Source organism: Pyxicephalus adspersus, chromosome 3 (assembly GCF_032062135.1).
Source record: "Pyxicephalus adspersus chromosome 3, UCB_Pads_2.0, whole genome shotgun sequence".
Classification (NCBI taxonomy): Eukaryota; Metazoa; Chordata; class Amphibia; order Anura; family Pyxicephalidae; genus Pyxicephalus; species Pyxicephalus adspersus.
In genome coordinates this window covers 66986124-66998914 of record NC_092860.1, presented here as the reverse complement: position 1 = coordinate 66998914, position 12791 = coordinate 66986124, and positions in this window count along the sequence as shown.

The following is a 12791-nucleotide window of genomic DNA, read 5'->3' as shown; positions in this document are numbered from 1 at the left end:
AAAAACCTACTTGAGAGATTTGGCACGTAATTTGGGACTATCAAAGAAGGCTTCAGAAATCCTAGCATCAAGACTGCATAAGAAAAACCTACTTGAGAGATTTGGCACGTAATTTGGGACTATCAAAGAAGGCTTCAGAAATCCTAGCATCAAGACTGCATGAGAAAAACCTACTTGAAAAAGGAACAAAGGTATCGTACTTTCGAACCAGAGAAATTGCATTTCTGCAGTACTTTAGAACTGATAGTGGCTTTGGGTATTGGCATAACATACCAGGTTTAATGGAAGAATTGGGAATTCCAATCGATAACTCAACTGAGTGGCGACTATTCATCGATAGATCAAAACAGAGCTTAAAGTGTGTCCTCCTTAACAATGGCAATTTGAGTCAGTCCCAACTGGCCATTCAGTTTATCTTTGTGAACCATATGCAGACATAAAGAAAGTCATTGAGTTGTTGCAATATCACTAACACAATTGGGTCATCTGTGTTGACCTTAAAATGGTATGCTTCCTTCTTGGTCAGCAAAGCGGATACAGCAAGTATCCCTGTAATATGTACATGTGGGACAGCAGAGCTCATGAAAGGCATTGGGTGGAAAGGAACTGGCCTCCAAGATCTGCCCTAAAACCAGGTGGTCCAAACATTCTACATGAGCCACTTGTTGATAGAAAGAATATTATATTCCCTGCCTCTGCACATGAAACTGGGTCTGATGAAGCAGTTTGTTAAAGCTTTGCCAATTGAAGGAAACTGTTTCCAGTACTTCATTTTAGCATTTCCTAGCCTGCCATTTGAAAAAATAGGACCCGTGTGTTTGGTGGTTCAAAGGTTCGGCAGCTCATCAAAGATGAACATTTCATCGTGACAATGTCAGAAGTTGAAAAGAACACTTTTTTATCATTCAAAGCTATTGTCAAGGACTTTCTTGGAAACAGCAAATATATACACAGAAATTGTCCAGAATCTCTTGGAGAGCTACAAAATGCTTGGTTGCAATATGAGCATCAAGGTGCATTTTCTGCATAGCCATCTTTCTAACTTCCCGGATAACCTTGGTGCAGTCAGTGATGAGCAAGGTGAACAATTCCACCAAGATTTGAAGGTCATGGAAGGATGGTATCAGGGTAGATGGGATATACATATGATGGCTGACTATTGTTAGAACATCCGGCGGGATTGTCCTAACACTGAACACTCCAGGAAAACTATAAGCGTAAATATTTACCTTAAACTTTTACCCGATTATTTTCAAATGTTTTACTGTAAACAAAAAAGTCATAGAGTAACAATAAATCCTTTGTATGAACAAAAGAAATTTAAATAAACAGTACATTCAAGTTATTTCATTATTTTTTCATTGTATGTAAAATCTGTATTTTTTTTGACAAAAATGGAGGGTACCCTGTATCCTAAAAACTGGATGTGATAGTAAAAAACTAGGGTAATTTCTGGATTCAACACCCAAAAATTAGTAAAAAAACAAGTGTAAGATCTAACTCAACAAAAATGCGTTCCTCAGTGTTATTGGTAAAATATAGGCTGAAATAGCAGTTTTTTTTTTAATTTATTTTTTTTGTGCAGCTTTTAAACATCCAATTAACTAATTTTGTTAATCTGGTTAAGGTAGGGGTGATGAGCTAAACCAACTCTGTATAATACACATCTTACTGGCAAGTATACAAAGATGTTCAAGTTTAGTGACCAATCAGATGCGACCAGTAACTTGAGATATATGGCCTTATTTATTAACCTCCTGGGTGGTTCATTTCTGTCTGGATTTATATGTATAAAAGTTGTAGATTGTTTTTCATGAAAGTTTATTTTACATTGTAGGCCTGTAATTCTTAGGCATAACTCACCGAAATATGTCCAATACATATAAATAAAAAAACACAAAAATCTGTTAAAACAAAGGTGCATAATTAAATTGAAAATACTGAATACAAAATAATTTTAAATTCCCGCCACGCTCTCGCACACACTGATGCAAGCACCAACAGGTGAACGGCAGCACACTCGCCGGGGGACAGATCAGAAGAAGAGGATGCGGCCCTAGGATGGAGTCCGACCAGCAGGACACTGGTGGACCACGATGGGATCAGGTAAATCTTTATTTTTTATTTTCCTTAAATATAAATGGGTTACCGCTTTCATTACGTTTTTTTTACTTTGAGCAACACTCAGGGTTACTGCTCAGGAGGTTAAAGTTCTCCAAGGCTGGAAAAGATATACTTTCATCAGTGAACCTGGGTTAACCAGAAAACCTCAAATGAATTTCTCAGTCATGTACTATTTGTGTGGAATTTTTACCATGGAGAAGAAATCTAATGTGATGGGGGATGGTTGATGCTTGTACCTTGTGTCCTTTTTGATCACTTTGGTGGGGGTTTTTGATCATGAATGGGTCTTGATTGGTGGAATTGAGAGATTTCACTACAGCTTTGGGTCTGTTCGTTTTTGGATATGGAGTGTGGGGGTTTTGATGTGTTGGGGGGAGGCAATGTGTCCCTCTGATGAAGCTTTTGGGTGGGGCACATTGAGCACAGGGAACTTTAATATGTAAAAATTCTTTATATCCTAAAAATTTACATGATGTGATTGCATGAAGCAGACTAATGGTATACATTTCATCTGTGTTCAAAAGCTCTCAGTTTTTTGTAATTACTGTTTTTAGTGTAAATAAATAAATTGTGTAGACTTTTTTAGACATGTCTGAAGTTTTGTATAAGTACCTGAAAAGTCCCAACAAGTAAAAATGTTGTTTATAATTCCACACAGGGCGATGTGGTGCTGGTAAATAGTTTTCACAATCAAGAAATACACCTATTTACTATTTGTTAGCAAATGTTTTCAATCCTGGACCAGACCTATTCAAAATGGTAGTAGCTGATATTGATCCCTCTAGATTTCCACAGTTGTTAACTTTTAAACTGAGACCTCTCCAGAAAACAGGGACAAGTTTGTATGGGTAGTATCCCTGAGGAGGAGGTTTCCTTGAAGATGTTTTAGAATATTTCCTAACATCAGCACCTAAATGATCCTTACTCTTACATAATTAAAGCCTTGCTACTTGCAATACAAAGGGTTTTGCCCTGCCATAGAAAGATGCAAAAAAAAAAAAAAAACAATATTTTAGCGATAACCAGAACAGAGCTTATGTAGTACATTTCTGAAGCATGTATTCCCAAAAAAGGAATAGATTGTTGTGCAATGTTAACCCCAGTTTGGGACACCCAAGATTTAAAGGGCAGTTATGTTTCAAGAATAACATCTCATTTTGTGTGTGATTTATGCGGAAACCAGAAAATTGCCCATATACCCTAATATGTTCGAAGAGGTTTACTTACTTTCTTTTATTCAGAAAAAATATTACATTGGTGGTGTCTGCCTGTATGTGAGAAGTGATCTAAAAGTGATTGTAAAAGTAGAAATTGCGGATGGAACAAGCGATGAGGTTGAGGCATTATGGGTGGAGTTGAATGTGGGGTTGAATAACACAAAATTAATTATTGGAGCCTGCTATAGCCCCACCAGTGCTAAGGAGGAAATAGAAAATCAACTACTAGCACAGATAGAAAAAGCAGCAAAAAGTGCAAGTGTTTTAACCTCCCTAGCGGTTCATTTCTTTCCGGTTTTACATGTCTAAAAGCGGTACATTGTTTTTCATAAAAAATTATTTTACAGTATAGTATGAGTATAATAAAGTTTTAAACACAAAATCATGTACAAATATTAAATTAAATAAATTAAAAAATATATATATTTTTTTAATTTTTGACGTTGTAGTTCTTTTCACGTATGTAATCTGAGTAAAGTACACCTTGTGGTTCTCGGACTGGTGCAGGCAAGCCGAGTTGCAGTAATGTTTTATTGATCATGGCCACACATTTGTCCTTAAGAATATTCAAAGCCTTGTTGAAAATGTCGGGACCTAAGGTAATTTCTAATGTGGGATTTTCTCTCCGTAATTTGGTGAGTATATCCTCACTTAGGGCCTCCTTATATGTTTCCAATAAAGTGTTTGGATTGGATGGACTGCTTGTAGTCAATAATATAGCAAATAAGTTTCTGATTTGCTGTGGGAGGGAGATTAATTTGGCTTCTTGCAAAGTGTCATCCCAGTGCTGGTCTACTTCCAGTAAACCCAACTTCTGACAGGCCTCTCTAAATGTCTGACATACTTCCCTATTTACTATTCTTGTGTTAGCGAAAGATGTGAAGAAGCATCCTAAGGAAGCATTCAGCGTTATTGTGAACCGTGTACACTTGACCCAAGGCATCACTTTTGACTGCATCATGGCTGGCAAACCTTTCTTCTACAGAAAACTTTCCTGGATGTATTCCATCTCGAGGTATGTCAGGATAAAACAATGTCCTTGCAAAAGGATCCTGTTGACACAGTTGAAAGAATGCTGTTAAGGTCATCTTTGGTGGCCACTGTAAGGGTAATCTTTGTTGTGAAATAAACTCTCTGGCTATTTTGTTTATGGATGCTGAGGTGAACAACAGTGGGATGTCTTCCGTGAATGGGAAGTCCTACGATTCGCCAAACAGCCTCGTTGCTGCTAATCTATCTTCCCAACTGATACCACATCATTTCATTGTTAGTTAAGCATAGCATAGTAGTAGCATAGTAGGTTAGGTTGAAAAAAGACATAACTTCATCAAGTTCAACCACTATAGGACATAGTTGGTCCAGAGGAAGGCAAAAAAAACCCTGGTACATTTGCTTCAACAGGGGAAAAAAAAATTCCTTCCTGATTCCATGAGGCAATCGGATGTACCCTGGATCAACAGTCACTGTTTTTTTTACTTTAAAGCCCTAATACCCAGTTATATTCTGTGCTTCTAGAAAAACATCCAGCTTTTTCTTAAAGCAATCTATAGTAGTTGCTGAAACTACTTCCTGAGGGAGCCGATTCCACATTTTCACAGACCTTACAGTGAAGAATCCCTTCCTTATCCGGAGCTTAAACTTCTTTTCCTCCAGACGCAAAGAGTGCCCTCTTGTTCTTTGTAATGCTCTCAAAGTGAATAATGGGGAAGAGAGTTCTCTATATGGATAACTTATATATTTATACAGGGTGATCATATCCCCCTTAAACCTCTCTTCTCAAGGGAGAATAGATTCAGTTCAGCTAATCTCTCCTCATAGGTGAGCTCCTTCATTGCTTTTAATAAGTTAGTTGCCCTTCTCTGCACTTTCTGCGATTCAACAATGTCCTTTTTGTGAACTGGTGCCCAAAACTAGACTGCATATTCCAGATGTGGTCTGGCCAATGCTTTGTACAGGGGCAGGATTATGTCTCCATCTCTGCACTCTATTCCTCTTTTAATTCAAGAAAGAACTAGCTTTAGATATTGCAGCTTGGCATTGCATTCTGCTTTTAAGTCTATGATCTAAAAGGAACCAGCAGATCCTTTTCCATTTCCAACTCCCCCAAATGTATTCCCCCTAGACAGTATGAAGCATGCATGTAGTTAGCTCCCAAGTGCATAATTTTACATTTATCTATATTAAATGTCATTTGCCACTTGGCTGCCCAATCAAACAGTGCATGTAGGTCTGCTTGTAGATTATTGACATCCTGTATCCTTTATCAAACTCTCTAGGACCTTTCCAACTATGGACGTTAAACTAACGGGTCTGTAGTTACTTGGTAATGACTTTGCTCCATTTTTGAAGATAGGAACCACATTGACCTTACGCCAATCCATCAGAGTCTCTAAAAATTAGAAATATTGGCTTTGAAATAACTGAGCTCAGCTCTTTGAGTTCTCTGGTTGCTTACGCCGAAGACAGCCATATCACTACCTTTGTTAATATACTTGCACACATATTTGATTGATTTCACATTGTTACAGTACTCCACGTTTATGTGTGACTGAAACATTTTTGACAAAAATGGCGAAAATGGCACAACCCACCTATTGTCGATTTCAATTTCTGTTTTGCAGTGTATATTTTTTTTCACTGTGAATCCTCCATCTTCTGCAGCTTGTTGTCTATATAAAGTATAACTGTCATATCTAGTTTGTGTCTCTTAAATCAATTTTCTTGGGTATTTTCGTGGTACACTTTCTGTCCTTCATACAAGGAGGGTTGGAATTGAGATTTCCTAATGGTGCGTGGATCATGTTTTTCGTTACCGCTGCATAAAATTCAGGATCTTGTTTTGGGTCATTCAACTCAACAGATATAACGTCATCAATTTGTGTTGGCTGAATTTTGTCCGCAAACCAAATTAAATTGTGTAAGTGTGGCAGTCCTCGCTTTTGCCATTCAATTGTGTACATCCAGCATCTTGGCAGTTCAAAGACATGGGCCTTCGTTATACCGTCAATTAGTTTCAACTGCATTCAAGTCAAGTCCTGGCATTCACTGGGTAATTGACCATTGGCAAGCATCCCCTTGATCTCTGTCCAAGTTGGATTGCAGGTGAAGGTGATAAAAAAGTCTGGTCTCCCGTATGTCCTCACATATGTCATAGCATCTTGCGTGTATTCGTGCATGTGTCTGGGACTGCCTGTAAATGTAGATGGTAGTATAACTAAGGCACCAAGGTTTTCAACATTGGCGTCATTTGCCACAGCATCTCTAAGGTGAATATTCTTTTACTCTTAGTTTAGGTTGATGTAGACGAATGTAAAGAAGATGTTCACTTTTGATTTTAGCATACATATCAGCGATGAATTGATGAAACAATTGTCTGCAATTTATTATGTGGTTCTGTTCAGTATCTTGAACCATTAATCTGTATGCATAGAAATCCATGGCTGAAATTTTTTGCTGGTTGTTTCACCTGTTTTTGGGTTAACCTGCCTCAGATTAAAATGATATCCATCTTCACCTCCGGGGAATATCACTGGGTACTGTAGAGCATCATAAGATCCATGTGTTTCTTAAATGCACTACAATGATTTGCTGCATCGTTGAATGACGATATCCCATTGCTCAAACTCATCGTGTGATATAACCACTGCGACCCAATCTACCTGAGGAGCATTGAATTGCCACTCAGGTTCGCTTGCTGGTCTTCAGTCTGCTCTTATGACTACTTTATATTCATCCGTTGGCATATGTTCCAATGCTGTTTTAAATGTTTTAAAAAGAGCATTTCGCTCATGAAACATCCTTTCTAACATTAGGACAATCTAAAAATTTTGTTCCTGGGATGTAGGTGCACCTCTGGTCAGTTTCTTTTAGTTCGTTTTCAATAAAATATAGTTGTAGAAATTTTGGTGCTTGATCTGGCAGAGGAAGTAACAATCCCACTTTATGGTAAATTTACCCTTGCACCGTGAATGTGGATGGAAATCCAGGCTGTTGAACAACTGATGTGGCGCAGAATGATGTCATTTAGAAACATGAGTTGTATTTTATGATGTTATTAAGAAAATGCTTTGACTCTGAAGTATTTGCTGATTTGTAATTACAAAGTTCCTGTGGTGGTGTTTTAAATTGGCAGATTATGACTTTCCCTTTTTTGCAGCAAATACCAGGAGACTCAGATTAAAACTTCTTTACTTGACAGTAACTATAAACCATTTTTCTGATGGTAACACTTGCATGCTGCGAGTAGTCTTTATGTGGATCATAGAGGAATCCTTCCAATGCTAATCTAAAATGTTGTGCAATTCGGGATCGTCTGACTCTCTCTCTCATTTTGTGTACTCGGGTCTCAGGCTGTTATACTGTCTCTGAAGCTCTAGATGTAGTAGCTCTCTCACACAGCGTGGCAAGTCTTCTATTCCTGTCCTCGGGCTTTTCCTGTCTACAGTGTTGTTTCATTTTTTTTTTCTTTTTACATTGCTGACATTAAATATTTACAGATTGCCCGTCTGAATCTTTGTAGGATAAATACCTGTAGGCTAATTAACCACAGTAATATAAGGACAAAGGAAGACAGGGTTTGTTTCTTGGCAAAATATAATACAAAGGTTTATTTTTTTCCAACTATATAACGAATAAACAGAATCCATCGAATACTAATGGTGTATCAATTCACATACAAATGTTAAAATCAAAATGCACAGTGGGACAACCCTGGTCAAACCAGACTATAAGGTTGTCTTTGCTTCCTAGACAAACAGTCGTACTGATTAGTGGTTGCAACAATTCTGAAGAACAAGCTTTAAAAACTCTAACCCAATGCATTTCGCCATGGGGCTTCATCAGGGGATATATATGAGAAGAGTCGGAGCAACTGAATGAACAAAGCATAATGGAATAATGTTCAAAACATCATACAAAGGTAATATAGACTGGTGTCATAACGTCATATTCAGGTGCTTGCTTTGGCTATATTTTCAATATAGAGCATGCAATAATAATAACATAGTAATTAAAGAGCAAGGGTTCTTTATGTCCTGTCATAAAACTGCCTTTCTGAACTAATCCAGCCCATATTAAAGCATATAGGTCGGCAGTCCCATATACTCAAGTAACCTATTAATACGTATGGATGCAGTTACAGAAAAGTTTTAAAGCTAAAGACTTAATTAATGTAAAATAAAATTGTGGGGTCTGCCGTAAAGATGCTCCAATTTTTCTTAACGTGTGATCAGTTGTAATTGATTTACTTTGGGGGGTGGTGGGATTTGTTTAAAGATCAAGTTGTGCCTGTTGGTATGACAAACTCTGTGGTAAGTCTTTTTCTACAGTTTTTTTTCTATAGCCTCTATGTACAAGCCTATTTCCTAGGGCTTTAGCTTCCTGTTTGAAATCCTCAAAATTGGTACAATTTCTTCTAAGCCACAGCATTTGGCTATAGGCGATGCTGCAGATTAGTGGTTTGGGGTGGGCACTAGTGGCATGTTATAAAGTGTTACCTGCAATTTCTTTCCTATATAAGGAGGTGAAAATGTTTAGGCCTTCAGAAATAGATATGTTGACTTTTAGAAAATTGATGGATTGGGGGTGATGGTTCATAGTAAATTTAGGATTATTTTCATTAATTTGTAAAAATTGGAACATATATTCTAGAAGGGTCTTAGGGCCTGTCGAGAATATTAGGATATCATCAATATATCTTAACCACAGTAGTATATGTGTCTGATAGATTGTAAAATGGGGATTGGAGAAGAGAGAGCTTTCCCAATGTCCTAAATATATGTTCGTGTAATGGGCACATTTCGTCCCCATCATGATGCCTTGTTTTTGCAGGTAATAATCCCCATCAAATGTGAAAATATTTTGGATGAGGATGTAGTGTAATAGTGAAATAATAAAGTTATTGTATGCTTGTATTTGTGGGTCAACTGATTGTAAGATGGAAGCAATGACGTGTAGACTTTTGGAATGAGGAATGCTACTATAGAGTGTTTCCACATCTATAGTGACTAGGGTGGTTTTCGGTGGAACAGTGAAAGTGTGTAGTTTTTGTAGCAGTTGAATTGTGTCCTTAAGATAACAAGGTAGGCTTTTGATGTGGTAAGTGTCTACCAAGTGGCTAGCGTTAGATGGTGATGAGTTAATTCCAGCCACAATCGGTCTCCCTCTGGGGTTGGTAATGCTTTTATGTACCTTTGGTAGAAAATAAAAAGTTGGTATCACTGGGTGTTTAAACCGGGTGAGTAAATCTTTTTTTTTGCATCAATGATACCTCAGGTATGGGTATTCCCTAGAAGAGCATAAAATCCATCATAGAAGATGTTAATTGAGGAAGAATGTATTTTAGTGTACTATTTGATATTTTGTAGAATTTTGTGGCACATCGTCACATAATCAACGTTGTTCATGATTACCATACTGCCACCCTTGTCTGCTGGTTTAAACCCCCCTAGCGGTAATCCCGAGTGTGTCTGGGGGTTAAAAAAACATGCAAAAAGCGGTAACCCCGAGTCACACTTGGGGTAGCTTTGGGAGCCCCTCTTACCTCTGTCCCGTGCTCCAGCAGTGATCAGACGATACCGCTGTGATGCCAGGGTGCCTCTCCGTCGGGGGGTGTGGCCAGTTGGGAAATTTAAAAGCAGATTACCGAGTAAGATGCTCGCATCTGCAGTTAGATGGGATGCACCATGCAGGATTTCTGCATGGTGCATCACATCTAACTGCAGATGTGATCACAAATAGTAAATTCCGGGGGTGATGCCATCGGTGATTTCCTGCTGGCATCACCCCCGGAATTTACTAAAGCTGCTCACATCACCCGGGAGATGTGACGCTCGCAGCCTCCGGGTGATGCGAGCAGCTTCGTTCATATGTAAATTGCTTTTAAATTTATTTTTACAGTAAAATACACAACAAAACATATAATAAAAGTATAAATACACATTTTAGTGCACCAAGCACCATTGCCCAGTGCCCTAATATACATTTTGCCCACTATTAGCATTGACCTTGATCTGACCTTTTGATGACTTATGAATCACTTCCTGAATGTATCATTTCATCACTTTGTCTTTGACCTTGATTGTTCCTGACTGATTGCTGGAGACCACATGGCATCCAAAAGGCATCTCACCGGCGCAAGTGCTGTTTTGGAGGAATTTGAAAGCAGCGATAGCGATTTGGAGTCCCTTGTGGAATCGAGCGATAGTGATTCACCAGGAAATTTGTCATCAGACAGCGAAAGTGAGCTGAGCCACGATTCTGAACCTGAGGTCAGTGCTGTGCGCATCTGGTGCTCCATTGACCTTGATGCGGACCAGGCAACACCGCCAAGATTTCCATTCACTGGCGCACCTGGGACGAAAATTGAGGCTGAATGTGATGACCCCCTGGCATACCTAAAGTTGTTTTTGACCGATGAAGTTATCCAAAAAATTGTTGCGTTGTGTGTGCTAGCTTTTTAAAATTTTTGGCTAATTTTTTTTTATGCAAACATGTATGCTGTTCTGTGTTTGCTAACATATTACTTGCAGGCTTCACACTATAAAAGAACATATCCTAAAATACCTTTTTATTTTGTTTTATGCAGGTATGCTGGACAACAACAAGGTGCTCCACACCTGAGGTTTGCAAGAAGCAGAAAGTGGGAACCTGTAACCAAGGATGACATTTGGCTGTTTTTGGGCTTGGTGATCCTGCAGGGAGTTGTGGGCAAACCGGTGCAGAAGTGGTACTGGTCCAAGAATAAAATGATTGCCACTCCATTCTTTGGCACAGTCATGCCAGAATACCGCTTTCCCTCATCATGAAGTACCTGCACTTCACAAACAATGAAGAATTTGATGAGACTACCCATCCTGCACCAAAACTGAACAAAATTTGGGAAGTGTCTCAGATGATTCTACAAAATTTCTAGCAAACCTATGTGCCAGAAAGAGCATCAGCATTGACGAAAGTCTAATGGCTTACAAGGGGAGGCTCAGGTGGGTGCAGTACATTGCCTCAAGGAGGGCACAATTTGGCGTGAAAACGTATATGATGTGCGAATCCTCATCTGACTACATCTGGAATACGGTACTGTGCACTGGAAAAGAAACACAGTTCAACCCCAGATACAGCCATTATGGATCGGTACCATCTTCAGTGCTATCCCTCATTGAGCCATTGCTAGATCAGGGCTATTGTGTCAACTTCTACACCTCTCCTTAGCTTTATGAGTTCCTTCTGCAACACAGAACAGATGCCTATAGAGCCGTTAGGGCCAACTGGCGCAACCTGCCATCACTGTTTGCAAAAGGAAAGCTGAAGACAGGAGAAATTGTTGCCTGGCAGAAAGGCAAGATGATGGCGCTGAGATGGCGTGACAAGAAAGATGTGTGCCTGATGAGTACTGTCCATAATGCCTCCACCGTTCTGGTACACACAAAACGTGGGAAAGAAGTGATGAAGCCACAGGTGGTGATTGACTACAACAACACCATTGGAGGTGTCGACAGAGCTGACCAAGCCATATAATTCTACCCAGCGATGAGGAAACAGCAAAGGAAGTACTACAAAAAGATTTTCAGGGATCTAGTTGAGCAGTGCCTATGGATACCTACATTCTGTACAAAAATAATTGTCAATCATTCAGACTTCATTTTACAATTTTCTGAATCCATAGTCAGGAACCACCAAACACCATCAGTGGCTATGAATAGAACTGGATGTCATGCTTCCACGGTTGTCAACCCAGAACGCATGACCAGTCGTCACTTCACTGAATACATCCCACCAACCCAGAAAAAGGCGGCACCTACAAGGATGTGTGTGGTTTGCTGCTCAAAGACCGATGACAGAGGAAGGAAGAAACGCAAGGAAACAAGGTTCCACTGTCCTGACTGTGATGTTGGACTTTGTGCAGCACCCTGCTTCAAAATCTACCACACCCAGGATGTCTACTAAAAATGTCAATTTTTTCTAAAATCTGCATTTAATTCATATTATTATTTATCAATATTATTGCACCCTTGTTTAGACAAATTTCAGTGGGAAATTTTTGATAAAATATTTTTTAGCGGGAGGGTGGTGGGTACTGGGATTGAATTCCAAGATATCTTTCGTGGTCATATTGACAAAGGTTTGTACATGGGAATTGTATGAAAGGAATAGAAAATATGAGGATTTGGGGCGAACAGATGGGGTTGTATGGTAACCAGAAGTATCTGGCGATGCCTCACATGGGGCATCTGATATGGGGTAGTTTTCGTCCTGAAGTTCATGTAAGGTTTTGAGGGTTCTGAAAACTTCAATATTAAGACATTTGTAAATCCAGGTACCTCTTAGGGTATTAACTCCTTGAACGCCTTGTCTACAAAAGACTCACCCATTACCTGAACACCAACTCTCTCCTTGACCCCCTCCAGTCTGGTTTTAGAGCTGCCCACTCCACTGAAACAGCCCTTACTAAAGTGG